Raw genomic sequence first — 11,277 nt, 5'->3', positions numbered from 1 at the left:
GTAATCTGTACAGTCAGTTGCAGTGTGAGCCACGTTGAGTAAACACCTGTTGTACCGCTCTCCGCAGTCTGTGTCTTATTATACACGGACGCAACATTGGCGACGAGGCAGGATCGAACCTACCTGCAACTCTGCATCACCTCCCGGGGATTCGTTCCTGGAGATCAGTGGTTGGAGGTCAAGGCCAGAGACTTGGGCGTCGACCATGGGCAACCGCCCAGTCATCCAGCAGAGACTCGAGAATTGCGGGGGAGGCTGTCGAGAGCCAGGCTTGGCTTTCCAGTCGAGGTGGTCCAGCGAAACGGGCTGGCAACAGGTAATGCGCAGACCCTTCCCGGACAGCGGCGGGCTAGAGCCCGACCGAGCGGCACAGCAAAGGGCCGAGCAGCGTCGACGGGGGGGAGAGAGAGAGAGGGCAGAGCGCACAGGGCGCAGCCGGTGTTCAGGGGCCGAGCAGCGTCGGAGAGAGGGAGAGAGAGACGCGCAGAAACCCGCAAGGCGCCACCATTGCCACGAGGACCGCCGAGAGCGGCGTTGGCAGCAGTATAGGAGAAGCACGCGAAACCTACAGGGCGCCGCCATTGCCACGAGAACCGCCGGGAGCAGTGTTGGCAGCAGCGGGGGAGGAAGGAAAGCGCGGGAGACGCCATTTTAAGCCATCGGGAGACGCCATTTTAAACCACACCCAAAATGCCGAAGAGTGGCAGTATCACTGCATTTGACAATGAAGTCGAAGATTGGACTACATATGTCGAACGAATAGAGGTGTACTGCAAGGCAAATGAGGTGTCAGATGACAAGAAAGTGTCGGTATTGTTAAATTTAATGGGTGCAAAGACGTATGGTTTATTACGAAATCTAGTAACCCCAACGAAACCAATGGAAAAGAGTTTTGAAGACATAGTAATGATACTAAAGGAACATTTAAACCCCACACCACTGCTGATAGCAGAAAGATTCAAGTTTCACAAATGGAACCAGCATAAGGATGAAAGCAATGCTGATTATTTAACAGAACTGCGTAACCTATTGAAACACTGCCAGTTTGGAGTGGGACTGGCAGATACCTTAAGGGACAAGTTTGTGTGTGGGCTTCAAAGTGAAGGAACCCAGAAACGGCTTTTATCTGAAAAGGACCTTACGCTGGAAAAGGCTTTCAGCATTGCGGTATCATATGAAGCAGCAGCACGGGGCGCTGCAGAGATACAACAGAGACCGCAAGAACATGGCACAAACGAAATGTCATACGGAACAGAGAAGTGCTATCGCTGCGGCAGAACAACACATGACCAGAATGATTGCTGGTTCAAAGACAAAGTGTGCAGACAGTGTGGAAAAGTAGGACACATAGCACGAGTCTGCAGGTCGGGAAAGAAAACCAGCAATAAGAAACCTACCAAAGGAAAGTACAAGAAGGTACATAAGATGACGGAGAATAGTTCAGATGAACAAAAGAGTGATAATGACTCCGAAAGCAGGGAACTGAGTTGTCTGAAACTACATAATGTGATCACAACGGAGGATCACCGAACCATTTCGGTCACTCTCAAGATAGCAGGAGTCCAGGTAAAGATGGAATTGGACACAGGATCAGCACTAATAGTCATAAACCGATGGGACTACGAGCGGCTATTCTCACACATACCCTTGAGAGACACTAAAATTATTTTGAAGACGTACACGGGGCAAAAAGTCTACCCCAAAGGAAAAATAAGGGTGGCCGTTATATATAACGGTAAGGAAACACCAAAACTAGACCTGTATGTATTGCAAGATGGAGGACCACCATTACTGGGACGTGAATGGATCCGGAAAATACAACTGGATTGGCATTCCATTCAGGCACTGACTGTGGCTGACAAAAAGGATGACGACGTCACACCTGGGCGACTGTCAAAGATCCTAACTGACACGAAAGAAGTGTTCCAGCAAGGACTCGGAACACTAAAAGGCATGACAGCGACAATTAAAATTGAAGAAAATGCAAGCCCAAAATTTTTTAAGGCCAGACCTTATGCGATCCGCCCAGCCGTCGAAGCAGAGCTGGAGAGTCTGGAACGTTCAGGTGTACTGTCCAAGGTAGACTGGAGCGAGTGGGCTACACCCATCGTCCCTGTGATGAAAAAGTCGTTAAGCAGCACGCCTGGGGAACCAAGGAAGGTTCGCATCTGTGGGGACTTTAAGGTAACAGTGAACCCGGTCCTTCACACCGTACAATATCCACTTCCGCGGATTGAAGATATTTTTGCCTCGCTATCTGGAGGGAAACGCTTCACTAAGATTGATCTGGCCCAGGCATATCTGCAAATGGAGGTAGAAGAAGCATCAAAAAAATACCTCACAATCAACACCCATAAAGGTCTCTACCAATACAACCGGCTGGTATTCGGGGTAGCATCAGCTCTGGCTATTTGGCAGAGGGCAATGGAACAAGTCCTGCAAGGGATCCCAGGGAACCAGTGTTATTTGGATGACATCCTGGTCACGGGCGAAAATGACAGTGATCACCTTGCCAACCTGGAGCAGGTGCTCACTAGATTGCAGGAATATGGGCTCCAAGCTAACCGCCCCAAATGTGAGTTTTTTAGAAAACAGATCTCGTATTGTGGCCACGTTATCAATAAAGAGGGGTTACATAAGTCCCCAGAGAAGATTGAGGCAGTAGTCAAGGCTCCAGCACCGGAAAATGTGTCACAACTGAGGTCGTTCCTCGGGCTGGTAAACTACTACCATAAGTTCTTGCCAAATTTGTCTACAATACTACACCCACTGAACACCCTACTGCAAATTGGGGTGCCGTGGAAGTTGAGTGACGAATGTAGATGAGCTTTCCAGAAGAGCAAAACGCTAATCACATCGAAAGAAGTATTGGCCCATTACAACCCAGCATTACCAATTCGGTTGGCATGTGATGCGTCACCCTACGGCATTGGAGCGGTGCTGTCGCACAAATTCTCGGACGGCTCAGAGAGGCCAATAGCCTTCGCGTCCCGATCACTAACCTCAGCCGAGCGTAACTACGCCCAGATTGACAGGGAGGCCCTCAGCCTAGTGTGGGGAGCGAAAAAGTTCAATCACTATCTGCACGGGCAGAAATTCATCTTGCTGACTGATCACCAGCCTCTTGTCTCCATTTTTAATCCGAAGAAGGGCGTTCCGGTGATGACTGCGCAACGACTACAAAGATGGTCACTTTTTCTAGGGGCGCACCACTATGAGATTGAATATAAGGGCACGAAACAGCATGGAAATGCTGATGGGCTATCACGCCTGCCATTGCCTACTGCGGAGGAAGCACCAGCAGTGGATCCTGTTGAAATATTCCATTCGACTATAGTTGAATACCTACCGGTAACTAACACTTGTATCGAAAAGGAAACCCGAAATGACCCGACACTGTCTCGGGTATATGATTTGACGGTGAAGGGATGGCCAGCACATGGCGACTCACTGTTGCCAGCATTCTCGACAAGGAGAGAACAGCTGTCAGTGTGCCGGGGGACCTTGATGTGTGGATCCCGCGTGGTAATTCCACCCAAGTTAAGGGATAGAGTGCTCAATGAGCTTCATGAGGGTCATCTGGGAGGGGTAAAAGTGAAAAGCCTAGCCAGGGCTTATGTGTGGTGGCCGGGAATCGATAAACAAATCGAGGACCTGACCAAGAGCTGCTCAGGATGCCAGAAAGTCCAAAATGCACCACCACAGGCCCCTCTACACCCATGGGAGTGGCCCTCATCTCCATGGCAATGGGTGCATATTGATTTTGCTGGTCCATTCATGGACTCAATGTTTTTAATAGCCGTGGATGCGCACTCGAAATGGCCTGAGGTCATCAAAATGTCCTCCACCACCACGGAGAAAACGATTGCAGTCCTACGGACCATTTTTGCTAGGAATGGCTTGCCAGAACAGATTTGCTCCGACAACGGACCACAGTTTGTGTCCGAAGAGTTCCGGAGGTTCTTGAAAAAGAATGGGGTAAGGCATTACACATCCGCCCCGTATCATCCAGCCACAAATGGATTGGCTGAGAGGTTCGTACAAACCTTTAAGAAGGCAATAAAGGCTATGTACAATGACAACATTCCGCTGCAGCACAAGGTGGACAATTTCCTGTTCACCTACCGGAATGCGACACATGCAGTCACCAACCAGGCCCCAGCCATGATGTTCTTTAACCGAAGGTTAAGATCTCGCCTGGATTTGCTCAGACCAAACATACGAAGAGATGTTGAGAGTAAGCAATTCCAGCACATCCATGAGAAGCCAACAAGGAGCTTCAATGTAGGGCAACCAGTCTTGGCCCACGACTACCGAACAGAAAAATGGCAGCCAGGAACGATATGCACACGGCAGGGCCCACTAATGTACACAGTGGATGTTGGGGAGAGCATCATGAGACGCCATGCTGACCAGATCCTAGAGTCACAGGAACAAGTCAACCCCATGCCTTGCCCATACGTACCTGGTGATGAACCCGACGTACAGGTCGCATCTACCCCAGAAACAGTAGCATCGGAAGCTGATGAACCAACCGACGACAGGGGGCCAGAATCGCCTCCGCACCAAGAGCAAGACACTCGGGAAAGGCGCTATCCAGAAAGGATCAGGAAGCCTCCCCAAAGACTGAATATATAAATAGACTATTTTCAGCTAATGTTGCATGTTAAAAGTGTTAATTGTAATTACTTTGATATTTAATTGTTAAATGAGTGTTATGGTACTGTTAATCTAAAAGGGGAGGAATTGTAATGTATATACCTTTAAGGGGGGGGACTACTTTTTACAGCTCATGTATACTGTAGTACCGGCAGTGACCACACCTGTATATAGCACTGAGTAGTAATCTGTACAGATCAGTTCAGTGTGAGCCACGTTGAGTAAACACCTGTTGTACCGTTCTCTGCAGTCTGTGTCTTATTATACACGGACGCAACAGAGGGTTTTGCATCCAGAAGAAAAGGATGAAGGCAGTGAGGATGATGATGATGCCTGTGATCAAGTCAAAAAAGTGCCGATTGCCAAAGCAATCAATCTTTGTCAAGAATTAATTCACGCCTTAGAGCAATGAAGCTTCATAAGTGAAGAAGAAATACTGCAGGTCTGCAGAATTCGGGAAAGATTAGTGAAAGAAAAGCCCAAATTATTTAAACAAACAACAATATTAAATATCTTTCAAAAGATGTCACAACAGAAGGCCCAAGACCTACAGCTGCAACTACACCAGTAATTTCCACATTTGATAATCCTATTGCCAGCCCATCATCAGCCCCAGACATCATAGCTGGGCCCTCTACCTCAAGCACAGCCTCCAGCCAATTGTAACTGTACCTGTTTATTTTTACTCTGTTTAACAAATAAAAGCCTTCATTTACTGTTTTATATTTCATAACTTAACTGTTTTACAAATAAAAAACTTTATTATATTTCATGCTTTGAGTACTGTACATTCCTTTTCAAATTTGAAGATGGGAGCAAAAGATACAGGCCGGGAAGCTCACATTAAGTACAGTTACAGAGTACTGCGTTGCAAAAACAAGAGAGGGAGGCTTACCATGCGTTGCGAAGAAGCGAGGACTACAAGGCCTGCGAGGAGAAGAACTACAAGGTGACGTCCAAAAACCAGAAATATCGCAACCTGGGCCCAGGCATTTCCGGACTCGGAATGTGTTTCTGATGTCCGAAGTCCAGAAACGCCCAAGCCCAGGTTGCAATATTTCTGGACTTCGGACATCAGAAACACGTTCCGAAGTCCGGAAAAACATGAAAACCGACTCAGCCTCGGTCCCGAGGTTGCCGGATTCAGGACGCTCAACCTGTATTGAATCTGCTTCCATTACCCTTTCAGCAAGTGCATTCCAGATCATCACAACTCACTGCGTAAAAATCATTTCTCCTCACCTTTTGATTCTTTAGCCAATTATCTTCAATTTGTGTGCTTTGGTTATTGACCCTCGGGACAGTGGAAACAGTTTCTCCTTCTTCACACAGATTTTATTGTTTGCTACTTTCTCCCCATCTCAGTGTTTTGTTGGTGGGAGACTCTATTGCATGAGCTATTTGAATGGAATATGCTTCTGTGAGCACTTTAGCAGTGGTTCTTCATTAAAACTGGTTTTAATTTGGTTTTAACACCACAAGAAATTAATGCTAGAATTTGTCATGAGAATTTCACATAAGCTTTATCCCTGCTGTTCCAATGTCTCGTTAAGAGCTCCATTGACTCTTAATCACTCTAGTAAGAGCCATTATGGCTGGTGGAACATTATTAGCTGAGAGGGGAAGCCTCGAACTGGAGGTAAACAAACCACATGTGGGCTGGGATTAAATGTGCTGATTCAGTACTGCAGCATGGCAAGGTGCAGTCTGAAATATGTGAGGATGACTTTGGAGAGTCAGCAGGAGAGTCACTCACCACAGACAACCCAGCCTCTGACCTACTCTAGCAGCCACTGAATTTCTAGGCACTTTTTAATGTCGCCATTTTTATGTTCAAAAATAAAATTGACCACAGTAGTATATAAAAATCACCCAAAAGCAAAATAATCCATGTCATGTAAAAGTGAAAATTTCTGATCATTCCTATTGTGAAAGAACATTGGCCGGAATTTTCTGGGGAACGTGCGGGCACAATCAGAGGCGGGTCGGATAGGAAATTTGAAAAAAGTCAGCGGATCGGGAACCTGCCGTCATCCCGTCCCCATGCGCCTTTCCCTCGGGCATGTTTGCCGGTGCGGCAGTGACCTGATCGGCAGAGGCGGGCAACCTAATTGAAATCATTATAAGCTTGTTGTCAGACACTTAGGAGCCTTTTTCCCTCTACATTGCTCCAGCTGATTACTTGACAGCTTCAAATCTATATATATAAAGCGGCTCTTCTGTCTGTCTGTCCCGATGTCTGTCTGTCCGTTCTCTATATGTTTGAAAGTTACAGAGCGTACCGACGCGCGCGTCACCTCAAAGGAAAGCTTGCAATTCTGGACGGTCATAGGCGTATTTACGTTTCGGCCGGACAAAAACCGCGCCCGCGGTATCCGAAAAACGTTCAGCGTTCCGCTCATTAGCATCTCATTAGCGACCGTGTGATGTCGAGGTCGACCAATCGGACGGGCGCGTGCCATCCTACAGTTGAGTGTCGAGTGACTCGACGATTGACCAATCCTACGCTTCGGTGACCTGACCGGTCGACCAATCGGTGTGTGTGTGGGCGGGCCTTATCCTTCTGAACCGAGGTGAGTGGCCGCCATCTTGATTTTTCACGATTTTTTCCCCCACACTTTCTGTGTGTTAGGGAACTAAGGTAAATATTTTAATGATGTGTTAGGGAATTCAATAACAATTTAATAGGGGGGGGGAGAGCCTCGGGAAATCGCGGGGGGGGGAGAGCCTCGGGAAATCGCGGGGGGGGAGAGCCTCGGGAAATCGCGGGGGGGGAGAGCCTCGGGAAATCGCGGGGGGGGAGAGAGCCTCGGGAAATCGCGGGGGGGGAGAGCCTCGGGAAATCGCGGGGGGGGAGAGCCTCGGGAAATCGCGGGGGGGGTGGGGGAGAGCCTCGGGAAATCGCGGGGGGCGGGGAGAGCCTCGGGAAATCACGGGGGGGGAGAGCTGATGAGTTTAAAAAAAAGAAGAGGCCACCAGTTGCGCGGCCGCCTTGACGACGGCACGCATTCGCACGGCCCCCGTTACCCCGGCAACGGGGCACGCCGGCGGTCTTCAAACCACGCATGCGCACGGCCCGCCACCCCATCAGGCCAGTTCCGCAGCCGCCTTGACGCCGGCACGCATGCGCACGGCCCCCGTGACGCCAGCACACAGCCTCGGGAGATCGCGGGGGGGGCGAGCCTCGGGAAATCGCGGGGGGGGGAAGAGCCTCGGGAAATCGCGGGGGGGGGGTGGGGGAGAGCCTCGGGAAATCGCGGGGGGTGGGGGGAGAGCCTCGGGAAATCGCGGGGGGTGGAGAGCTGATGAGTTTTAAAAAAAGAAGAGGCCGCCAGTTGCGCGGCCGCCTTGACGACGGCACGCATTCGCACGGCCCCCGTTACCCCGGCAACGGGGCACGCCGGCGGTCTTGAAACCACGCATGCGCACGGCCCGCCACCCCGTCACGCCAGTTCCACAGCCGCCTTGACGCCGGCACGCATGCGCACGGCCCCCGTGACGCCAGCACACAGCCTCGGGAGATCGCGGGGGGGGCGAGCCTCGGGAAATCGCGGGGGGGGAGAGAGCCTCGGGAAATCGCGGGGGGGGGGAGAGCCTCGGGAAATCGCGGGGGGGGAGGGGAGGGGAGGGGGTGGGCGAGGGGAGGGGGTGGGGGAGGGTAGGTGTGGGGGTGGGGGAGGGAGACAGGGGAGGGGAGGGGAGGGAGAGGAGAGGAGGGAGAGAGGGGAGGGGAGGGAGGGATAGGACAGGGAGAGGACATGAGAGGGAGAGGGGGGGCACACAGGGGCAGGGAGACCAAGCGCCCCAAAATTGCCCTCGCAACGCGGGGCTCCCCAGCTAGTATACTATAAAAGCTCCGACCTCATAGCTGATCACTTTCCTCAGGCAGAAACTGTTGTTGAATATATTGCCAGCACAGATTTAACTTTCTGCAGGCTGCAAGTGTTTCCAGCAAAGTCTCTATCCAGTGTTACCTCATTGGAAGAGCCTCTCTCACCATTGACAAATTACTTCTGTCAACTCTACCTGACCTGCCATCTATTCCATCAGCATGGGTGCCATTTCAACTGTCTCACCTTGGTCCTTAGAATTGGACCACAATGAGCCCCAACACCAGCAGCCCCAGGCACATCAACAGCACCAACAACACCACCAACCTTCTCTGCAACCACCTGATGTTGCACAGGACAGAGGGCATCAGCACCCAAGCACTTTGCTGCCTAGGAGGCCAGAGATGGCCTCATCATGTGCAGATTTACTTAACTTTACGTTGTACACACATATGGCTGCCACATGCTGCGCCAGGTTGGCACCACCCCACAGCAACACCATAAAGGAATCCTACAATAACCAAGCCATTCCTTTCACACTGACCATCATTGCTGGAGGTTCCGTTATGTCTCACTATTCACTGCAACTCACTAAACCACTTCCAATGGTGCACACAAATGTGTCCAAGATGGCAAAGTGGTGAAAATAAAGATTTTAATGGTTGACAATACATTAACAGAATCTTGCCATTAACATTGACTAAAACACTCAAGTGGCTACCCTTGCGAATCTACTTATGTGTCATCTTTCTCTTCCGCGTCTTTCTACAAGGTGCTACCCCTGTGGCTTCAGCAGAGGTAGAGGCAGTCTTCTCACTTCCCTGCTGTGACTGCTTAGACACTCTTGGCGGACGTCCTCTGGGCTTTGGAGCCTGTGATGGCCCGGCCAAAGTCTGCTGCTCCTGCAACTGTGCAGGGGCAGACTCATGACATCACGAGCCGAGGAGCCATCTGGGGCTCTGACTGAGGGGGCGGCAACAGGGGAGAAGTGTGAGTGCTCAGAGTGGCCAGAGCGGCGGCGACGGGAATCTAGGCGGAGCGGCGAGTTTAAAAGAGGCGCCAGAAACCAGGTAGGACTCAGAGCGTACTAATCTCCAATCTCCGAACTCAGAGGGAGGGAGAGAAGTAAAAAGTAACCGAAGTGTGACGTCACCAGAAAGCAGGTGAGTATGTTTTTTTCTCTCTTTTTAAACTTTAACTCTGTGGTTTATAGTTTCTAAAGTCTCTGTGGTGTAGCGGGGACAGTTGGTAAACCAGGGCCCTTAAATATACCATTTAACTGTCGTGTAATTGGTGGGATTGATTTGATTTAATTTAATTTCAATTGAAGGGTAAGTCATGACAGGAGAGCCCGGCCCCGTGGCATGCTCCTCCTGCGCTATGTGGGAACTCAGGGATACTTCCTGTGTCCCTGACAACTATGTGTGCAGGAAGTGTGTCCAGCTGCAGCTACTGGCAGACCGAATTGCAGCGCTGGAGCTGCGATTGGATACATACTGGACCATTCATGATGCTGAGGAGGTCGTGGATAACACTTATAAGCAATTGGTCGCACCGCAGGCAAATGTTGGACAGGCAGAAAGGGAAGGGGTGACCAACAGACAGAGTACTAGGCACAGGCAGGTAGTGCAGGGGTCCCCTGTGGACATCCCCCTCTCAAACAGATACACCACTTTAAGTACTGTTGGGGGGGATGGCTTATCAGAGGAAGGCAGCAGCAGCCAACTTCCTGGCACCAGGGGTGGCTCTGCTGCACAGGACGGGAGGAAAAAGAGGGGTAGAGCTATAGTAATAGGAGATTCTATTGTAAGGGGAATAGATAAGCGTTTCTGCGGCCGCAAATGAGACTCCAGGATGGTGTGTTGCCTCCCTGGTACAAGGGCCAAGGATGTCTCAGAGCGGCTGCAGAACATTTTGGAAGGGGAGGGTGTACAGCCAGTTGTCGTGGTGCATGTAGGTATCAACGATATAGGTAAAAACAGGATGAGGTCCTAAAAGCTGAATATAGTGAGTTAGGAGTTAAATTTAAAAATAGGACCTCAAAGGTGGTAATCTCAGGATTGCTACCAGTGCCACGTGCTAGTCAGAGTAGAAATAGAAGGATATTTCAGATGAATACGTGGTGTAATCAACCACCACCAAGACCGAAGGGTGTGTTGATGCGGGGGGGGCGGGAGGTGGTGGAGGACACAAGCACACTCACAAGATTGGTAAATGAAAAACAGCAGTTAGCTGTGTTTTATTTTTAGAAAACGGGGAAAAAAAGGTTCACGTCTGGCAAAATCCAAAAAACACATGACGTTCAAAAAAGAAAAATGAAGAACAAAACCATCACCCGCCCCGGGTGGTTAGGAAGGCAGTCCTTAAATCAGTTTTCTCAAAAAAAACTATAAGCCAGGGTTACTTTACCACTGGATCTTTCTCAGCCGGTTCAGGGATCACATCAGGCTCTCAGAGCTAAACAATATTCTACCCGGGTTCAACAGCAGACCTCTCTGTGGCAGCTGCAAGCTGGGCCCCAACAGCAGCCTTGGCCTTGTCCTGGCTTTCTCCTCAGGTACTGGCCCTGTCCTGGCCCTCTCCTCAGGCCCTGGCCTTGTCATTGTCCTTGTTCTTGTCCTTGTCCTTGTCCTCGTCCTCGTCCTCGTCCTCGTCCTCGTCCTCCTCCTCCTCCTCCTCCTCCTCCTCCTCGTCCTGGCTTTCTCCTCAGGTACTGGCCTTGTTCTGGCTTTCTCCTCAGGTACTGGCCCTGAAGAGATGCACTAGTTTGCCTTTTGAACTCCTGAGC

The sequence above is a fragment of the Somniosus microcephalus genome, chromosome 16 (assembly GCF_052327205.1).
Source record: "Somniosus microcephalus isolate GS21.2 chromosome 16, FLI_Smic_1.0, whole genome shotgun sequence".
NCBI lineage: Eukaryota > Metazoa > Chordata > Chondrichthyes > Squaliformes > Somniosidae > Somniosus > Somniosus microcephalus.
This window is presented reverse-complemented; position numbering follows the sequence as displayed.